This window comes from Ambystoma mexicanum, chromosome 3q, assembly GCF_040938575.1.
Source record: "Ambystoma mexicanum isolate Mex_15411 chromosome 3q, UKY_AmexF1_1, whole genome shotgun sequence".
Lineage (NCBI taxonomy): Eukaryota > Metazoa > Chordata > Amphibia > Caudata > Ambystomatidae > Ambystoma > Ambystoma mexicanum.
Window position 1 is genome coordinate 338281813 of NC_090926.1, and position 19879 is coordinate 338301691.

The window sequence follows — 19879 nt, forward strand, 5'->3', positions numbered from 1 at the left end:
GTAGCTATGATTCTACAGTGTGTTTGGATTATAGAACCAAGAGACAACTATTACCTCCTTTGAAATCTAGCCTTAAAAATACATCCTTTAAAATACTCAGAGTGCATTCAATAATGTTAAAACAACTAAGGACATTATGGACTTCAAGTCTCATAATGCTCTTAATACTGAGACGAGAAAGAGGGATCCAGAGTTACCGAACTGTGATGTGCTGTTCACCTGAGTGGGACCTTTAAACATTTAAAGGCCCTTCAGGTCCGGGCCAAAGAGAAGCAGCAGGAAGATGCAGAATTTTGGGTCGTCGCTGTGCTAACAGCGGGAACGCTGTGTAGAGAATGTGGTGGTCAAGACTCCTAATACATGCAGAGGACACTCAGCGGGAAGGAGTATTGTGGCCAGCTACCCCGAGGGAGAGAGAAACTCTCTGCGTCCTGCAATCCTTTTTGGTGTGGGCTTTTCACCAGTGAGCGTGCAGGGTTGCGTAGGCTTCTTTGGTGGTCAATGCGAGCAGTGGCAGGCTGACAGGAGCTGTCAAATGCTGCAGGAGTCCTGACGAACGAAGAAGCAGAACCGGTGAGTCAGAAGGTGATGCCTGAACATACCAATGAGTTGGCCTGATGCAGGTGTCCCCAGGGTAGCTTTGAAGCAGACCAGTGTGTAATTTTGAATACCAAACCTTTGAATTTACGCAAAATGGGCACAACTCTCCTATTACAAGAGGTTGAATAAGAAAATATTGTATCCCCCATTGCTAAAGTCAAAATGGGGAATATCCAAGAAGGGAATATTATAGCTTGCATTGCCGAACCCAAAGAGGGGCAATAGTAAAGAAAGGGGAACATAACTTTCCTGAAGAGGGTTATCTAATAAAGGGACATTCTAACCTGCATTGCCAAAGAAATTGAAAGCTGTGAGTGACATCAACGCAATTTGAATGTAACCGTCCCAGACCAAGATACCTCGAGTGAGGAAGTTGTAAACCATACTACCAACAGCCAAAAGGTTGTGTAAATAAAAATCAGAAACTGCAGGAGAAAGGTCCTCCTTGTAAAGAGGATCAATGGGGAGAGAAGTGTGACTTGAATTGTCTCTGGCATAAATACCAATGTGAGAAGTATTGTCCTCCTGTGCAGTATAATTGTGGAAGAAGCTGTATGTCAAATTCATTGAAAGTCAAAAGACTAACCCAAGAAGGAGTTGATGATTCAACTTTTCTCCTTGACGATTTAAGTGTGGAAAGTTTGGAACAAGCCTTACCACAGAGTACAAGTTTTAGTAGTAGAAGTTTTATCCTGGCAGGCGAGTAAACCAGGAAAGGGACAAAACAGTGGTTAGTCCTTGCAGGTGAGTGGACCATAAAAAAAGATATTTGAAGTACTGTGAGTGGGCTATACGGTTGTGGTGGAAGCAAAGTGGCAATTCCACTACTGTATTTGATGAACTTGTGTATAACCATCCTGACTAAGGTATTGTTTATGAAGGAGAAATATGATGTGATGAAAAGTGATTGATCTTCAGAGAAAAGAACATTAACCTTGACGTTTGACTTGGGGTGAAAGTCTTTTTGGTTTGACAAGCAGAAGGATGTGGAAAATTTAACAATTGTCTTTAAGTGCAAGAAACCCTTTGGACCAAAGATGATCAATTTTTCCAAGTGAAAGACATATTGAATGAAAAAAAAATGATATTCCATCTAGAGTGGAACTTAGCTAGTGAAAAGAATGTTCTTGAAATAAAACTTTGGTTTGACACATCCTGAATTGATCCAGGGGAAGGGAATCCAACCTTGGTCACAAGGATTCCTGTTTATAACTTTGTTTTTGAATATATGTGTGTTTATGAAGTCTAAACAGCCAGATAAGTCGTTTGTCTCAACACTTATCATTTAATAAATTGGTGACTTGTGAGAAAATGATACCTATGTGTCTGTCTCGCATTCTTGACCCCTCACAACTGGTCAACCCATCGCAGATGGGTTTCATCAAGGGACATTATGGCGCAAACAATGTGAGATAGAAAATAGGTCCATTACCCATCTAGAGAACAAAGGAGGAAATTGCAACCGTTCGGTCTATGGATGCTATTAAAGGATTTGATGGGGCTTTCTAGAAAACACTCTAGAGAGATTAGGTTTTGGTCCTAAATTTAGTGGCTTAAAGACATTATACCATGAAGATCAAGCAGTGGTGTTGACAAATAGATTTACATCTGATATTTTTCCAGTTGATGGAGAGCACTTAACAAGGTTCTCTACTGTCACCCATTCTCTTTAACCCGGACATAGATCCACTACTGCCTGAAATTTTCCAGAACTGGAACATAAAAGGTGTTAGGCATAGTAAGAGGGAATATAAATCTATAGCATGTGCATAAAACAGGCTGTTTTTTAACCTCTGATCATGAATGTACCATGTCTTGTCTCTTTGATGTGTTAAGGCAATTTAGGAAACAGTTGGTGCACAAATTAGTTTTAATGAATCAGAAATCATACTCCTTTCAATCAACTACTTTAAGGAGCAACTTTGGAGAAGGAATCTACAATCGGCTACAAAGAGTATTCAATACTTGGGGATTCAAACAGTACAGGAGTATACTACGATTCTCTCCATTAATGTAGAAAGATATGGAATCAAATAGATTAAAAGGGTGAAATCCTTCATCGAAACTTGTGGGGTAAGATAAGCGCAAAGAAAATGTCTATACTTTGTATATTTAATGTACTATGTTTAGCCCTATTGGTGCAGGAATTGAAACTAATCTACAATATCCTTGGGTCTTTGGAATGGGGGATCGAAAAACTGAAACAAAGAGTTGGGCTTTTCTGTTTGCCTAAGTTGCCAAAAGAGGGTTTGAGATCCCCAACTTCTAGAATTATCACAAAGCTTTCTCACTATTGTAAGGAAGGCATGGTATCAAAGTAAGACAGACACAAGTGATCACAGTGCAAGAGTATTTATTAAACTGTAAAATTGGTGAGATAATCACCTAATCTAAACCTAAATCTAAGATGGGAGCAAGCTACGACCTGGTGGAGTCTAGTCAAAATAAAAAGGGCCTATGCTAAGAAAACCTATTGCCAACCCTTACTGCTATGCTACAAAATAGTGTGGGATAATATTCACAAGAAAAGAAAGAAGTGTTCACAAAATGATGAGTCAGGATGTTATGGCTGAGGTCTCACTTCCCCACGTTTTTTAGCACGGGGCAAGGCGGGACTCTTGAGCACAGCACACTCCTGGGCCTCTTTGGCAAGCACTTACAGTTCCTTTTCCCCATATCAGGGCCTTCTATGCCCAAGTCCCTTCTATTACAAAGTCTCTTGAATTTTTATATAGATGTTCTTGGTTTAAATGTGAATACATATTTTAACTCTTATCCAGGTTTCTTGACCATATGTTGTGTTGAATATCATCATACAATTACACTGTAGTCCCTACCCTTCCATGGTTTGTGTGGAAGGGCGGGGTAGCCTGGCACAACCCCTATTTTTTGATAAAGGACTTTCTATTGTACAAGGTGTTTGACTTGATTGTTGTTTGACCACCTTGACACCTCACACCGGCCTTCCCTTTGGCCACTTGGTATTTGTAGAGATAATACTTTATCAGTTCCACATTCTCTTTGTTCAGAAGAGGGGTACCAACTGGAGTCCTTCGAATGAGCGCCCACGTTGCACCGGACCACGCTATCTCTGGTACCAAGTTCATTCACAACAAAAGACCTCTGTCTATTAATCTTCTTAATGTTGCCACTGCAACCTTGAGTTTAAAACAGTCTGGTCTTTTATCAGGTTTTTCCAACTCTCGAGCTGTGCTGAACTTGTTGGCATATCTCTTGCCACTGGAGTCAAGGACGGTACCACATCCCCCGCCCTGGCTATCGGTGCAGGAGGGTTCCATGTACCGCTGACATCCATCACACCACTCGCCATCTGCGATTCCTGGTCTTATGGTTCCTTTGTCAGAGGCTTTGCAGGTCTGGGTTGAAAAGGGCAAGGGCAACTCCCTCCTTGATGTCCTTTAACATCTCAAGGCCTTACGGATTAAAGAATGCTCTGAGAATACTCCCACATGGGTATGTACAAGGGAGGAATGTGTGTGACTCTTCACCCCCGGTTCCCTCTTTTGATAAAACGTGTGAGGGTGAATGACTATATCGTGGTGTATTGTGTTTGCTGTAATAAATTGGAGAGACTGAATTGCCCAAATGTCATACCATACGTTTGTACATTTTCAGATGGTGCCACTTCCTTGGCGGTAAACGTGTTATAACAAACAATAAAAAAAAAACTCTATGATCGAATCTGCTTCAATGCAGGACATTTTCTAATTGTAGATACGTGGGAATATGTTTAAATGAAAGACTTTGGCTCCTTAAAATTGAAATACAAGCTTAATGATTTTGAACTACAAAAATTCCAACTGCAGAGCAAGATAATGAAACACTAGAAAGGATGGCTACAATCGCTTTTCAGAGTATTGCTTCAGGGTATACACATCTTCAAAACTGTCCGTCAGTCAAATACTGTGGTTTATAACCAGTTTTCAAACGAGGGCCTGGCCAATATACACAATCAGGAGGAAATGAAACTAAGCTACAGGTATTGTAATATGTACAACACATTGGGGGTAAGCATTGCAAAGTGATCAAAACAAGCGTTGAGAACGTGAATTTGAGATAGCTCACCAGTGGTGTTTCACAACTATACTGGTCTTCAAGTAGGTTCTATAAACTGGGCCGAGAGATTCCAAGCAATGCTGGGCCTATTATGGAGGCGCGGCCTCTCTAGGCCACTTGATCTGAGATGACCAGGGGTACAAATATTTTGGTAGCAACTATTTCAGTTGAACTAGTGTCTGGACTAATTTTCCATACTTTGAACACCCTCCTGCCATAGAATCACACATAATCTGATATCACATATTGGCAATCTTCACATTCTGGGTCTCTGAGGTAACACATGTTGCTCAGTTTGAGATGGAACCATCGGTCCTAGTGCTTTTTGTCATGGCCAACTGCTCATCTCCTGTTCAAGGCTTTCCAATGAGGTCTGCTGGATACCAGTACTTCGGAAGGGACTGAAGATACAGCAAATACAAGACTTCAGTGTTGAGAGATTAACAATGTATCCCTGCGCCCTCTACGCCCCACCATCTCCTTTCTTTTATGTGTTGTGTGTGGTTAATACCATATTGGGCTATATTACATGTCATTTTAGGTCAGGTGAATTTATGCCTGGGCATGATTTTAGAGCGTACATTTTGTAGTCATTTAGCTGGGCTGGCCCCTTTCCAACTGCCCACTGACACCTCATAGACAATACAATTGTAGCGCCACTTAGCCTCACACGTGGTTACGATATAATGTGGACAGACATGCACCATGTACTAACAACTGACAGACTACCACACTCCACACCTCAACGATGCATATTGTAACCATGCTGACCGGTATTGGCAAGCTATTATGTAGACATAGTTATGTTATACCAATCTGCAAAGTTTGTACATACCAAATGTTTACCATTCTGAAATATGTCACCTACTGTCTTTTATTAAGCAACATCTGATTATGGTCATCCAAAAACAAAGAACTATGCAAAGTGGCACACTGATAAAATCCACAACAGTACAAGGCCACATCAGAGGCTGAATGGTGCTCTAGAAATGACAAATAACATATAATGAACACACCAAACACCACAGGGTTGCAGTGTGGAAACTGAAAGGGTGCAGAAGGAGTTGAATGACACAGAGGTGGCATAGTGGTTGCTATAGACTTTTATTCACCAAGAAAATAAAGAGAAAACCTAACTTTCACTCTCTCTATGAGGGGTTTCCCATCCTCAACTCAAGTGTTAATGGGTCTGTCAGAATGTCCTTGTAACTTAAAGAGTCCACCGTCGTGTGTCAAAACGCTAACTCTGTTCCTTACACTTATAACTAAACTAGAAGGTTGCGTCAATGTTCTTGGTCCAGGAGAATTACTCCCTTCTCCTGAATTAGGGAACTCAGTTCTAGTTGCAAGGTCTTAACCAGGAGGAATGACTTCCTTCTCCTGGTCCCAGGATTCCACAATAAAGGACTGTCAAACGTATAACACTCTATATCAGACTATTCTGTTTCTTCACTCCAGGGGGAATTACTCCATTTCCCTGGATCAACTGTTTCCAGCACAGCACTTGTCTTGACAGGGGATGGGGGGGTCACTCTTTTCCACTGGCCCCTTGGTTTGATACTTCTGGCACTGATCGTTCTATACAGAAAACCAGGGGGAATGTCTCCCTTCCCCTGGCTCAAGGTTCCATGGTCAGCTTTCTCCATTATCAAAAGAATGACTCCCGTCTTTTGACCAGGGTTTTTCTTTAACCTGGGCAATGACTCCCTACCCCAGGATTCTTGGCTTTTTCCTCTACATATAGCACTACCAGGAGAATGACACCCTTTTCCTGGTATCTTGGTTCCACAGTCACTTCACAGTAAGTAGTACCCAGGAGAAATGACTCCCTTTCCCTGGTTTCCTTTGACTTGTTGTCAGGTTTCACAGAAATACCAATTGTGTTGGTAGGGTCTTTGACCCAGGGTTCCTCCAGCTATGGCCCACTTAGTTCTCTGGCTCCATCAAGTACTGCCACAAGGAAAAATACTCTGCTTTCTCTTTCTTCTAGCTTCTTCTCTAGGGTAGATTGGGTTCACTAAGCTGCCAAGTACTACCACGAGGAAGAGGACACTGTTCTCTTGCTCTCTTTGGATTTGGGTCCCCGACCTGGGTGTTTCTATTCAGCCCAGTAGACGGACTTGGTGCACTCCCCTGCCCAGTTCTGTCATGAAGAAGAGGTGTTTTATTGCCTCGTTGCTTCTAATGGCAGGTTTCTAATGTGTCCCCTGTTCTGGAGTGTTTCCCTTTGGCAATATAGGAAGTCTCTTTACTGGGTTCTTCTCCTACCTCTCACTTTCAGTGTATGTCTCACTGACCACAACACTCTACTCCATCCCCACCAGCCAGCCCGGTTTTGCCCTTACCTTCAGGGAATGTTGCTGTGGGCTCCCATCTGTCCTGAGAATCTGTTTCGGGTCTCTCTCTGCTTCTGTGTAGTACATTCCAGCTATGGCAGATCTGCAGCTGCTTGTTCCCTCTGGTCTGCTCGCCTGACGTGGAATGTGCAGTCCCTCTCCGTCCATCAGTCGAGTCAGTGTTTCTCCATCCAGCAACAAGGTACATCTGCAACAGAGCCTCTAGAGACGCTTTGCTCTTTCGTTCAGTGTCCTGGTCTGCAGCCTGGTCTCCCCATGCTGCACTGCCGTCCTGCTTGCAGCTCCTCCAGGATGGCTTGACGGGCTCCTTAGTCCATCTTTGACTTATGTCAGTTTCTTTAACAGGGCTTTGAGGACGACTAGAATGCTCACCTATGTTCTCGGTAGCATTTTCCATGATTCTGCACCTCTTCCTCATCTCATTCCTGGACACAAGTTTCCTTAGGTTGTCTGACTCTTCCTCATCTCAGTAGGTGATATACATCTTGCCCTACACAAACGTGGGGTGATGAGGTATTATGTTAGGGTGCATTGCATGTGTGGAGATATGAGGGGTGTATTGGAGGAGGTCATACCGCGTTCTCGCTAGATGTTCGTCCTTGTCCCCAGAGGGGGATTGTCTCCCTGTGAGGTCCTCCCGCTGTGCACCACCCCCAAGGGTACTATTGGGTAGCGCCCTCACCTCCCTGGCCTCATGGCAAGGGGCTCCCTCCTGGGGAGAAGTGATGAAATCTAAGGATTCATCACAAAACACGCCAGAATAAAAGCGAACACAGTGGTGCAGCATGAAAAAGCGCTCCAACCCACCACTGTGGTGCAGTGTCAAAGCACACTCGATACGTCATTGGGCACCTGTTGATGTTACACTGCATCTCTATCTCCTAACCCAGGATACATTGATCCTGATGATGGGGAGCTGTATGATTCTCTTGTCCAGGGCAAAGTGATAAGCTCTACAGGCCCAGGAGAAGTATACAATTTCTCGTTTCTCGTAAGGCACGCGCAAACCCCTGGATAGGGTGCTGAATGATCTCAGTAGTCCTAGTGGAGGAGGATGAGCTCTCCTGGCACGCAGTGGTTCGAAGGCAGGGTTGCACACCTCCCCCCACTTGGCAGTGTGTTAAACATTTCTTGTCCAAGTGGGGAGTGGATTACTGCTCCTAACACAAGGGATTAGCCTTGAGAGACCACTCTATATCCAGGGATATTTTAATCACCTTGTGCATGGAGTGAAAATACCACCTTTCCTGGTCTATTGTGGTGCACGCAGTCAGCAGACCTGTGGTCGGTGCCCCATGGTGACTAACATGATGTCTGGACGTTTTTTAACTATTGGGCATCTGATTGCTTGGCTGTGGGGTGTAATGTGCCCAATAATCTAAGAGATGTTGGATCTTACCATCCAGTGGTGTGGCCATCATCTATCAACCAATGCGGGGGTCTGATCCACCAGCCCAGGGGTTGCTGTGCTGAACAATGCACACCATATGGCGTTCGCTGATCTGTTATCATAATTCTCCTGTGCATTGCTTTTTGCAAATGAGGGAGCTCAGAATAGGTGGAATCCTGCCCAGGATCCCAGTGTCTTCATATATGCTCTCTCAGTTCTGCTATCATTGTTTGCCCTTCAAGCCAATCCCAGCATTACAGAAGTGCTTTCGGATTGATTGGTTTTTGCCTATTGTATTACGCCTCTTTAGCCTCTGAGTCAATGCACTGCAGAAGCAGAGAAGGAATGCATCTATGAAATGTAATACCTAAGTGGCTTACTAAGGCAACATCCAATCAGAGATAAGATGTGTGGCTTTGCTCTGACCCGATTGGTGGGGGCTACCAGAGACAAACTACGCAACTCTGGCTGGTTCCCATTCGAGCTTCCAGGACCTGTCATCCAGATCATCAGAACATGAGTGCAAGGCCACCCTGCCACACTGGTATGTTCTGGCATCTTCTTTCCTGTGTACTCCAAAGCTTGAGTTCTGATTCCTTGCAACACCTGTTAACGTACTAAGCTCACTGGCATTTGTGCCGTACACCTGGCATGAATCGGAAAATTGATTTCAGGAGGATGAACCAAGCACTGCTCCCATGTACAATTCATCCAGCAATGAGCAGCAGCACCTGTGGGAAAGAACAGCTAAAACAGTGTGTACCACAAAGGGAGAATCATTCCACCCGAGATGCTCACTATACATTTATATCCACTACGTAAGCTGTGATGAGCTACGGGTCCCTCTTATAAACAAAATAAGGAACATTCACAGGACCATCGAGAAGAATCAAAAAGCTTCACCCGCATATGATGGCAGCCCATTGCTGCCAAAGGACTCTCCATCCTCGCATTCCATGTTTCACACAGTGACGCCAAGAGAGATCATTGCCAAGAGAGATCATCTCATTTGTTAAATCACGGAATCCTACTACCAGCCCCAGTAATCCCTGTGCATCCTCCATGATTTAAAAATCACGTGGACATCTTTGCACATTACTTAGCTAATATTGTAAATGCTTCTTTCCTGGAGGGTTTCATCCTAGCCGTTTTAGGATAGCCGGGGATCACTCTGCTTCTCATGAGAACTACTTTGGATCCAACTACTTATTCTAATTTTAAACCAGTTATGCTAGCCTCCCTTCTGTTATGGGACTACCTTGAGGAAAGAACCCTGTAAGCAGAGCGTCAGTCAGAACAGCCCTTCTTGAGGTGAAAGAAAACCTCCTAAAGTAAGTGGACATGGACGGTTTTTGCACTCGTATGCTTCTAGATTGGTCAGCAGCATTTGATGCAATCGATCATCAGATCCTGCTCCACAGACTTGTTCAGATCTTAAAACCTGACGCAACCACATATAATTGGTTTTGCTCCTTTCTTTCTAATCGCAGCTCAACAGTCACAATTGTGGCCTTTGGATCCTTGTCTGTCACTTTGAACTGGGGCATTCCCCAGCGCTTGTGCCTTTCACCTGCCTTGTTTAATCTGTATATTAAACCGTTTCACAACTTGCAGGCCAACTTTTGACTGAAGTTTCAAAACTATGCCAATAACTCTCAGATACTGTCTCAACTCGCAGGATCTCTGGATGAGAATCTGCTTACTATGCAGGGACTATGTGACTTTACGTCATTATTGAAAACTGGATGAAAGCTAACTTCCTCAGTCTTAATGGATGACAGAATTTCTCTTAGTGCGCACCGGCCAATTGAGATCTACTATCATGTCCACCTGATCGCAGATCTCTTTTGTCTCAGGAGTGCATTACAAGTAGACATAAGGTGAAATCTCTTGGCATCTTACTGGACACCATTCTATCTATGGCTGCCCAAGTAAATGATACTGGTAAATCATGAGCTTATTAACTGATTCTGCTAAGACAAATACACCATCTGTCAGGGTGCCAAATGTGTGCTCACCACTAGCATTTCTAGTGATAATTGATTCTTGGCGAGTACGAAATTGTTTGCTGTCTGTATACATAGAATTGAGGTGGCAAGTGACTTTTTATGTTTGACTAGTAGCTTGCAGCTTGAAATGTTGCACCCTGCATCTGCTATCCAAAGAGAACTGTGCAGATATAGTATGTGCAATTATGAGCAGTAAGCTGGATTATGGAAACACAATATATCTGGTGATAAACAAAAAAAGCATGTGTCATTAACAAGTCATTCTTAACATTGTAGCAAACACGCCAGATGAGTGATATCACACTGATTCTCGAGAAGCTGCGTTGACACCCTGTAGTGGCCAGAGTTAAGTTCAAAACCATGACTCTGGTCTACAAAATGTTGCATGGTCAAGTGGCAGCACATTTAAAGGATAATATCAGGCACATACCGTCGAGGTAGGTGAGATCTTCTTGTTAGCTAGTAGCCACGATACGGTGCTTTAGACACAAGAGAGCCTTTGGTCCTCCTTTGAGGTTCTGACACTTTCCCTTTGGAATTCCTTGACTGTGGGAATTCATAATTCAAGCTCTTTGTCAGTACTCTGAAAAAAATTTAAAGATCTTCGTTTTTGATAATTGGCAAATTTTCCTTCATGCTACTGGAACTCTATCTCGCTCTATTGTGCTATGGTTCTATCTTGGGTCCTTTTCTCCATTCCCATGATCTTTTCTCTCTTGTGTTACTGATTCGTTCAAATGTCTTCTTCTAATGCACATTTAAACACATGGCGAAAGGCACGGAGTTAATGTCACATTGGTATATTCGTGTGTCACTGGTCAGCCTGCAGAGTCAAACGAACCAGACTCTTCCAGGCTGCACACCAAAGCTAAAAATAGTTCCCAGTGGTTCTGCCCTGCGCGGACATGTTCTTTATTGTGAACTTTACTTAACGTGTGCAGGATCTTGAATATTTGTAAATTAGGCACAGGTGGCATAAATCAACTGTTTTTACTTTCCAAATGTTAAGTGGTCAAAACTTGGAGAACACTCCATTTAGGCTTGGCATGCCCAGCTGTGGGGGCAAACGGGGGGTGGGAGATTGCACTACTTCTTTAAGCGTCCAGGAACTATGCCCACATGGAATCTTTCTGGTTGGTGGTATTTGAGAGTGACATATGGGGGTGGAGAGAGAGAGATATATTAGGTTCCTCACTATCAGAACTGCGTGACAGACCCATCTTGCAAATTGCATGCTGCAAGTCCTACGGTGCACACAACCAAACTCTTGCTAACTGAATAGCTTAAAAACGCAGCGCTTCCTGCAGATCCTCATACGTTCCACCTAGCAAGACTCTATGGGCCCATACCTCTACACCTGACTCCTATGAAAAGTGAGAAAGGTGGGTGTTTTTTTCGAGACCCAACTCCCATTCCTACCTCAAGTAAATGCAATTGCAAAGACGGCACTATATACGACTTTTTAGGAGAGATATTGATATGATAGGTTATTTATAACACCCTTAATACCCAGAGGTTTCTAAGCACGGACCCAGGGATCGAACCTGTGTTGCTCAGTGTAGTCTTGCTTCCAAGGCAAACACATTGCTGCTGAGCTATCATCCCGAGACACTATCCTCCTGAGCTATTCCCCATCCTACGCTTTCCCTTTCAGATTGCACATGTCTTGGCAGTGCTGAGTCATGATTGTACTACTGCAATGGCTTCGACATTCTGCTCCCAAAAAGGCACCGTCAAATCTTCAGCAACAAAAAAAACACAAGGCCTGGAACATCTTGGCTCAAAGTCACATTACAACAGCTCTGAAATCCCACCATTGGCTCCCAATATAGGCACCGGCCAATTACAAAACCTTCTACCCTAGCCCACGCGTTCATCCATGGAAGGACCTATGGATATTACTCAAAAGTCTTCAAGCCTTACTAGCCAATCAGGGACTTGGGATTCGCTACACTAATATACTATTTATCCTAGGGTCAAAATGTAAAGTTGCAAACTACTAGCCAGCAATAAAAAGTCACTTTCCACCTCAATTGTATACATATACACAGCCAACCATATCTTAATCACCAAGACTCAATTAATACTAGCCAATTGCTAGTGGTGAGTGCACATTTTGCACCCTGATATAGCTACCTATTCAGTTACAAGAGGCATGCTCCCTCTGTAAGTCATAGCTACCTTATGTGTGAATGGAAACTGACTTCCAAAGGTTGCCTAGCAACCTTAAGATGCATCTCTTCAGGTGTTCATGGTAAATAACCTACCAAACGTATCACATCATTCAGCATCCCCCCAACTCGTCCTAAGACCAGTTCTCCATTGCCTGCCCCTAATCGGATGGGTGAAGCATGACCTTGTCAGGGTTCCATCACAACTCCCCGGATATAAAACAAAGCTGTAGCTCATGAACTTCCTCTTCCCACTCGCAGTTACAAGTCTTTTGATCCCTCTACATTCCGCCAGAAAAGAGACCGATGGGGGTCACCCTCTATCTGTGGCACTCATGCAGCAGAAAGGCTGCACATAACGCTTCACTAAAAATGTATAGACTCTAAATAGCTTCTTTAAGCCCAGAGAATTACCAAGGCCCAGGAGCCACACCACTTGTGTGTCAAACTCTTACCCTAGCTCACAGAAGCCAAGACAAAATCTGTGCGGAGACCCAACATCACCAGGAAGGAATACCAGCGTCTGGATCACAAACCTATCCAGGAATAAGCGTATGTGTCAATGCAGCGAGGCCACAGGTATCCCACGAACCATGTCCCCCTTAACCCAGAGGGGCCAAAAAGCTAGACCAGACCTAGGCCCACAGCAGGAGAGACCTGTGCAGGAGGCCCTTGAGACATAGAACAGTGATGAGAAGGTTCCAGAAGCCACGCATTCCCTGTGCCCACATGACACCCAGACGCCCACAGCGTAGTAGAGCCACAAGCCCTGAATCCACATCAAAGGAGACTATTAAGGCACGGCTGCCACAAGCCACACCCTCCACGAGAACACAGGAGACCCAACAGAGGAACAGACCAGCCTTGAGCTCAGAGCACAGGCAAGACCGGTGCTATCAGTAGGCAAGGTTAGGCGCTTGCCTATATGTTGGAAATGTTAGAGCAGCAAAATGCTGTGTTATTGTTAACACTTCCTGCCGTAGCCTGCATGCTTAGTGATAGCAACGACCCTGCCCTGTTGATAGTTACACTGTCTGGAGCATCATCAGACCAGCAGGCGCCGTGAAGGCTTGGAGGGGATTGGGGTCGGGTCAGGACCACGAGTGGCATGGGCATGGCTGGCACCTGCGCAATCTGTATTAGCAGCACGCCATGAAGCACCACACGTGCTCCCTCAACCGATCCAATCATCAACTATGAATGCTGTAGTGCAGTGCGACGACCGCAGCGCATGCCAGTGAGGACCCCTGGACCGAGGTGCCATGCCGACTACTACTGACCAAGTAAGTAACGGTACCAGTGCGCAATTCACACATTAATCGCCTTACTTGCAGAACACAAATGCTGACATTGAAGAGCTATGTGTCTCTGCAGCCCGCGACTCGAGAATGTGCGTCGTAATAACCCTTACCTTTGTACCATTACCAGGCTTGTCCACATATACGCTCCTCTTTTCATGATTTTGGCACATATTGGCACCTCATGCTGTTGCCTGCTTCAATACTAGCATGCATTATATCTATTTATTTATTTTTTCATTTGTAGAGCACCTAAACCCTCAGGCACCAGGGCACCATTGCAGACCAGTTACATTTATACACAAGCTTGATTCTTAACAGGGGGTATATCAGTAATCCATTGGGAATAGACATTCAATTAGGAAAAAGAAGTTCAGGAAATTCAAGACATAGATTGCATGCAGGGCAATGTCCTGATCAACAGTAGTTTAGGCAAAGAGCCAGGTTTTCAAGATTTTTCGGAAGGACCAGTATGAGGTCTCTGCTCTTTGTTCTGCTAGGAGGTAGCTCCAGTGGTTATCTGCAACTGCTGGGAAGCTTTCCCCCCCTCCTTGGGCTCTTGTTATGGCTAGTTTGTGGGCATGGAGGGATCTTATTGGTCTGTTGGATTTGTTCTTTTAATTTTCTGGGCCAGGTACTGCGGGGTAGTCTTACTCAAACATTTGTGGGTGATAGAGTGAGTCTTGAAGATAATCCTTTCTTTAATCGGAGCGAATGAGTCTTTTTTTTGGCAGCTGTAATGTGGTCCTTTTTTGGGATGTTCAGTGCTCCTCCAAGGGCATTATTCTGTATTACTTGCAGTTTATTTAAGTTCCTTTTGGATGTGCCTTCAAATAGGACGTTGCAGTAACCCATTCTCGCTCCTGTGATTGCTCTGGCAAGGGTCATGCATCTATCCGTGGTGAGGTATTGTCTTGCTGCGTTGATTAGTTTTACTGTATAGTCTGCTGATGACACAATAGGACTGACTTGTCTGTTGAGGGATAAGAAGGCGTCAAGGTAGAAACCTAGGGTTTTTATTGAATTTGAGACGGGGATCTGAATTCCATCTGTAAGGAAGGATTTGAATTGCGGGCTGAGTTTCTTTAGCACTGCGGTGGAGCCTACCAGTAGGATCTCAGTCTTGTCGTTGTTTAGACACAAGTAGCTAGTTGCCATCCAAGACTGGATTTTCAATGATCATTATAGATCATTATAGATGAACAGTGCGGCCACCAGCGAAACCAGGCCCAGGCCCAGCGTCAGGCTCAATGCCGTCACCTGTCCCGGGCTCCATGGCCGTGTCTCGGGGCTGAGCGGGGCTAGTGTGGGGGGCAGTGCCAGCAGGGAGCCTTCGCTCCCTGAAGTCCTCACTGTGGCTCAGTGGCTCTGCTGCACGCATCCCAGGAGCGAGCTCTCCGGGCCGGGCCTGGTCTGAACGCTGCGGCCGCTATCAGTGCTGGGGGCTGCAGCGGCTCGGTCACCCACTGTCACTTACAAATCTGAATTGGATTATTGATATTCCTATTGTATACAAGTTATTTCATATCATTCACAGTTTTCTAACTGGCTCATTTTCCATTACATTGAATGGGCTGATATAGTGTTGCTTCCTGCCCAAAAGGCATCCACTCCTGGGATGTCTTTGAGCTTGCTTTACTAAAGCCTTACCATACAACGTTGCACTTGTAGTGCCTGAAAATGTTTTTTCAAAGCAGTCTTCTGAGAGTTATTCACTGAATTTGAGCTGTACATGCGCTACTGATATAATAAAATTGTCTTAACAGCCCTGCCTACAGCCACTTGATTTTACAAGCACTATGCTGTCCTTCACTGAAGTTCTGTTAAAAACTCCACAGCGGAAGATGTGAGCAATGTGTTAGGTGGAGGTAATGGGTTTGCAGCAATCAGTAACAAAATTAAGACGGTTGGTTGAGAACGGTTAGGATCTGAAGTGGGGGACACCAGTCTGACAGTTTGCCTAGGGTGGCAAAATTCCTTGCACCGGCCTTGAGTACAGGAGACCCACGAGTGACAACAGCCCTCAGGTTGCAGTACAATAGTCCCTTGAGCTCAAGCAGCCGAGAGCTGGCAAAAGGGGCGAGAGCTACAGCAGTCTTGACCCAGCCTAATGCCCATGTGCAGAGGTGTGCTAGGTGGGGCTGAGGGGGCTATAGCCCCAGGTCTTTTGGTTGTAGCCCCGGATAAAAGTACTCGTGCTATAACCAAAAGGCTAGCTAGCCCTGAGTCCTGACAGTCCCAACATTAGCGTAGCCCAGATCTTTTCCAGACCGAGCAACGCCCCTGCCCATGACTCATTCCCGGTGGACCATGAGAACACTGTAGACACTTAAAACAAATGAGGGACTCTGGGACCCAATCAGCACATCAACCATGTCTACGCGCATTAGTCTCGAGACCCACCGGCAATGCCAACTTTTAGTCAAGTTACCATTGGGGCCCATTAAGTAAACCAGATGGCACACTAGCATGGCAGTACTGGGGTGGCAACAAGACCACAAAAACACCAGCCAGAAGTGAGCTGGGGGGCTACAAGAGACACCTGCAGGGCCGGCTCCCCAAAAAGGCAATTCTAAGCGGATTCCTAGAGCATCACCAGCAGGGTGCAGCAGGCAACAGTGGCTCCCAAAACCTCAAAACTGAACCTCATTTTGAGTTGCGTGGGCTGCCTCTGTGGCACCCCCTGGGGAGACATAAAGCATTCCAACATCCTTGACATATCAGCTCCGAACCAATTACTGCCACTTTTCACGAAAGCTCTGAGCGATTATGTGCCCCGCCCCCTCCCGCCCCTATCCACATAAACTGTGAGCCCTGTACACCAAAGCTCTAGGCCAGTGAGGACCTGTCCAAGGCAGCTCGAAGCCAAAGAGTGGGACTATCCACACCAGCTCCGAGCCAGTGAGTGGCCCTATCCACACCAGCTCCGAGCCAGTGAGTGGCCCTATCCACGCCAGCTCCGAGCCAGTGAGTGGCCCTATCCACACCAGCTCCGAGCCAGTGGGTGGCCCTATCCACACCAGCTCCGAGCCAGTGAGTGGCCCTATCCACACCAGCTCCGAGCCAGTGGGTGGCCCTATCCACACCAGCTCCGAGCCAGTGAGTGGCCCTATCCACACCAGCTCCGAGCCAGTGGGTGGCCCTATCCACACCAGCTCCGAGCCAGTGAGTGGCCCTATCCACACCAGCTCCGAGCCAGTGAGTGGCCCTATCCACACCAGCTCCGAGCCAGTGGGTGGCCCTATCCACACCAGCTCCGAGCCAGTGGGTGGCCCTATCCACACCAGCTCCGAGCCAGTGAGTGGCCCTATCCACACCAGCTCCGAGCCAGTGAGTGCCCTGTCCACAGCAGATCTAAGCTAAAGAGGGGCCCTATCCACACCAGCTCTGAACCAAAGAGTGGGCCTATCCACGCCAGCTCTAAACCAGTGAGTGACCCTAGCGAAACCAGCTCTGAGCCAGTGAGTGCTCTATCCACACTAGCCGAGGCACCGAGTGTCCTAACCACACCAGCTCTGGGCCAGTGAGTGCCCTGTCCACACTAGCTGAGGCACTGAGTGCCCTGTCCACACCAACTCTGGGCCAGTGAGTGCCCTGTCCACACTAGCTGAGGCACGAGTGCCCTATCCACACCAGCTGTGAGCCAGTTAGAGTTCCCATCCACAACAGCCCTGTGCCAACGAGTGGCCCATCCACAGCAGCTCTGTGCTAAGTGCCCCATCCACAGAAATGCTGCGCCAGCGAGTGCGCTGCACACCAGCTCTGAACCGGAAAGAGGCTTATGAGAGACACTGGTCAGAAGTAAACCAGCACCGTGTTATGCCAGCCCGAGGTGGCAGGGGGCCCATGAGCCATTGACTGACACTCAGGCCGACGAGCAACACACACAAACCGTCATTCGGCAAGAGGAGGCCCAGAAACCGCACTCGCCCCAAGGTGGCAGAACAGCGACCCAAAGTCGTGCCTGTTAATACGCACCTTGGCTGCAACTGCGGGCAAGGGCTCTGCTACCAGGATCGCGTGGCAGAGGTCGATCGATCGTTCCGATTCGCTCCATGTGGATGCTTTCGTTACCCCCCGCACTGTCCGCAGGAGGCCCAGCCCTCTGGTCCGCCTGTCCTCTCACATTTTCCGATAGCGGAACCCAGCCACGTCCCTGCCCCGCCTGGGGGGCTTCCTGCACTGTGTGACTCGAGCACGAGACTGGAGCAGCTTCTGTGTGCTCAGAGCCCAGCCAGACTGGATACTCACGGAGCGTAGGGGTCGGGGCCTAAAACCCGGCCCCCTGTAGTGTGGGCTGCGCCTGTGGGACTAAATGCACAGCACACACACACACCACCCCCGCGAGTGTTTGTGTACTGCTGGAGCCTCTATGCTCAGTGCCCGCATTGGAGGTTCTTGCTGCACAGGAGTTTCCCTTACCACTCTGTGTCCTAAATGCACCCAGCTATGGATGTTTTCAAGAGGTCTGTGTACACTGGACAGAGTCTCAGACTGGGGCCTACCGTTAGGTTAGTACTTCTGAGTCTCATACCGACGCAGGACTGTGCTCATGAGTTCCATACCGATGGAGCCTTCCTCCCTGCCCTGGGCCCAGGGTGCAGCGGGGGCTACTGTTCGACACTTACCTTCGCGTCTCACAAACTTGGCCTCCACAGGCCTTACGCGGCTCACTCAGGGCCCAGTCAGGCGAGTTTCTTGTTCAGTGCTTTCGCCTCTCGCAGCGCAGGGGGCTGGAACCTACTTTGTGTTCGGGGCCAAGCTGCCGCTGGAGGCGTCCGCACAACTGGAAACATGTGTTATTCTCCGGCATCCTGCCCGTATCCAGACCCTGCCTGCTACTCTCCCGCCCTCCATCGCGCCCACTCTGCCATACGTGCACCCTCCCCTTTCCCTCGCATTCACACTCGCCCGTTTATTCCTTCCCTTCTCTACCTCCATGTATTCTCCACCTCCCCTCCAGCCCCCTCCCTTATTCTCCCTGGACCCATCCCTCCTCCTCCACCTCCCTCTTTTCCCTTTCCTCCTCTTTCCTGTCCTGCTTCTCACCCGCCCCGTTACTCCACATTTGGCTGGAGTCATCCTTTCCTCCGGCCCCTCCTCCCTGTCCCTCCTCTCGCTGCTCTGTGCTCCCCAGTGCTCTCCATCTCCCGCCTCTTCTTGCGCTATTGGTCACTTTTCTTTCCGTCCGTCCACCCTCTTCACTGTCACTTTGCCACTCAGCCGCCTTGCGCACCTGCCAACAGTGTTTGCCTAAGCCCTCTTTCCGGTCCTCGCCAGCTCTCTGCCTCCACCTCCTAGCTCATCACGCGTCTACCCCCGTGTCGCCTTGCCCCCCGTAATAGACCACCCACTGAAAGCCTCATCCTCACGTGTCTTACTGAGAGCAAACATGTAGTTTGCTGACTCAGCTCTGATGGGCATACCACACCGCACAGGGGCTGTGCCAGGCTTCCAGAGAGATGCTCCAGGCTGTAGGAGGTCTATGCCAGGTTGCCCAGGGGCTTTGTCAGATTGCCTTAGAACTGTGCCACACTGAGGTAGCAGGCTTCCTGGCAGATGTGCTGAGATGTCTGAGCGCTGCACAACAACACAACTCCCTGAGAGCATATCAGCGTGGCGGGGCACCTGAGAAATTAGACATGCTGCCCAGCAACTCTGGTAGCATGTTTGCAACGCCTGACGTCTACCCGAGGACAGGCTTAATCAGGGCTGGTCTTGGGTGCCTCAGAGCTGCACCCGACAGCAGGGGAACACAGCTACAGAAGAGGTATGCCAGGCCTTTGACACATGTACCAGTCAAATAAATATCAGTGCCGGCTTGGCTTCCTCTGAGCCCTGTCATGCCATGCACCCCGACAGCTGTGCCCCTACCAGCTAGTATGTAATCTATTCCAGACCATAGAAAGCCTTCTCCAGGTTGTCAAAGGGCTGAGCCATGCTAGACTGCCTGAGCCGCCTAGGAGGTGTGCCAGAC

At 47.2% G+C, this 19879-nt stretch overlaps 1 protein-coding gene across 9 annotated transcripts in view; it reads right to left on the reverse strand.

The window, feature by feature from the left end:
- Positions 1-19879, reverse strand: part of SGCD (sarcoglycan delta) — a 1261231-nt gene that overhangs the window by 455458 nt on the left and 785894 nt on the right. Inside the window, exon 1 of one of the 9 annotated variants that reach the window (XM_069653947.1) lies at positions 18531-18796. The exons of 7 other annotated variants lie outside the window; for them this stretch is intronic. The gene's annotated coding sequence lies outside the window, so the exon portion shown is untranslated. Of the gene's footprint in view, positions 1-17880; positions 17980-18530; positions 18797-19879 lie in introns of those variants that run through there. One more of the 9 variants, XM_069653952.1, reaches the window with a different exon arrangement.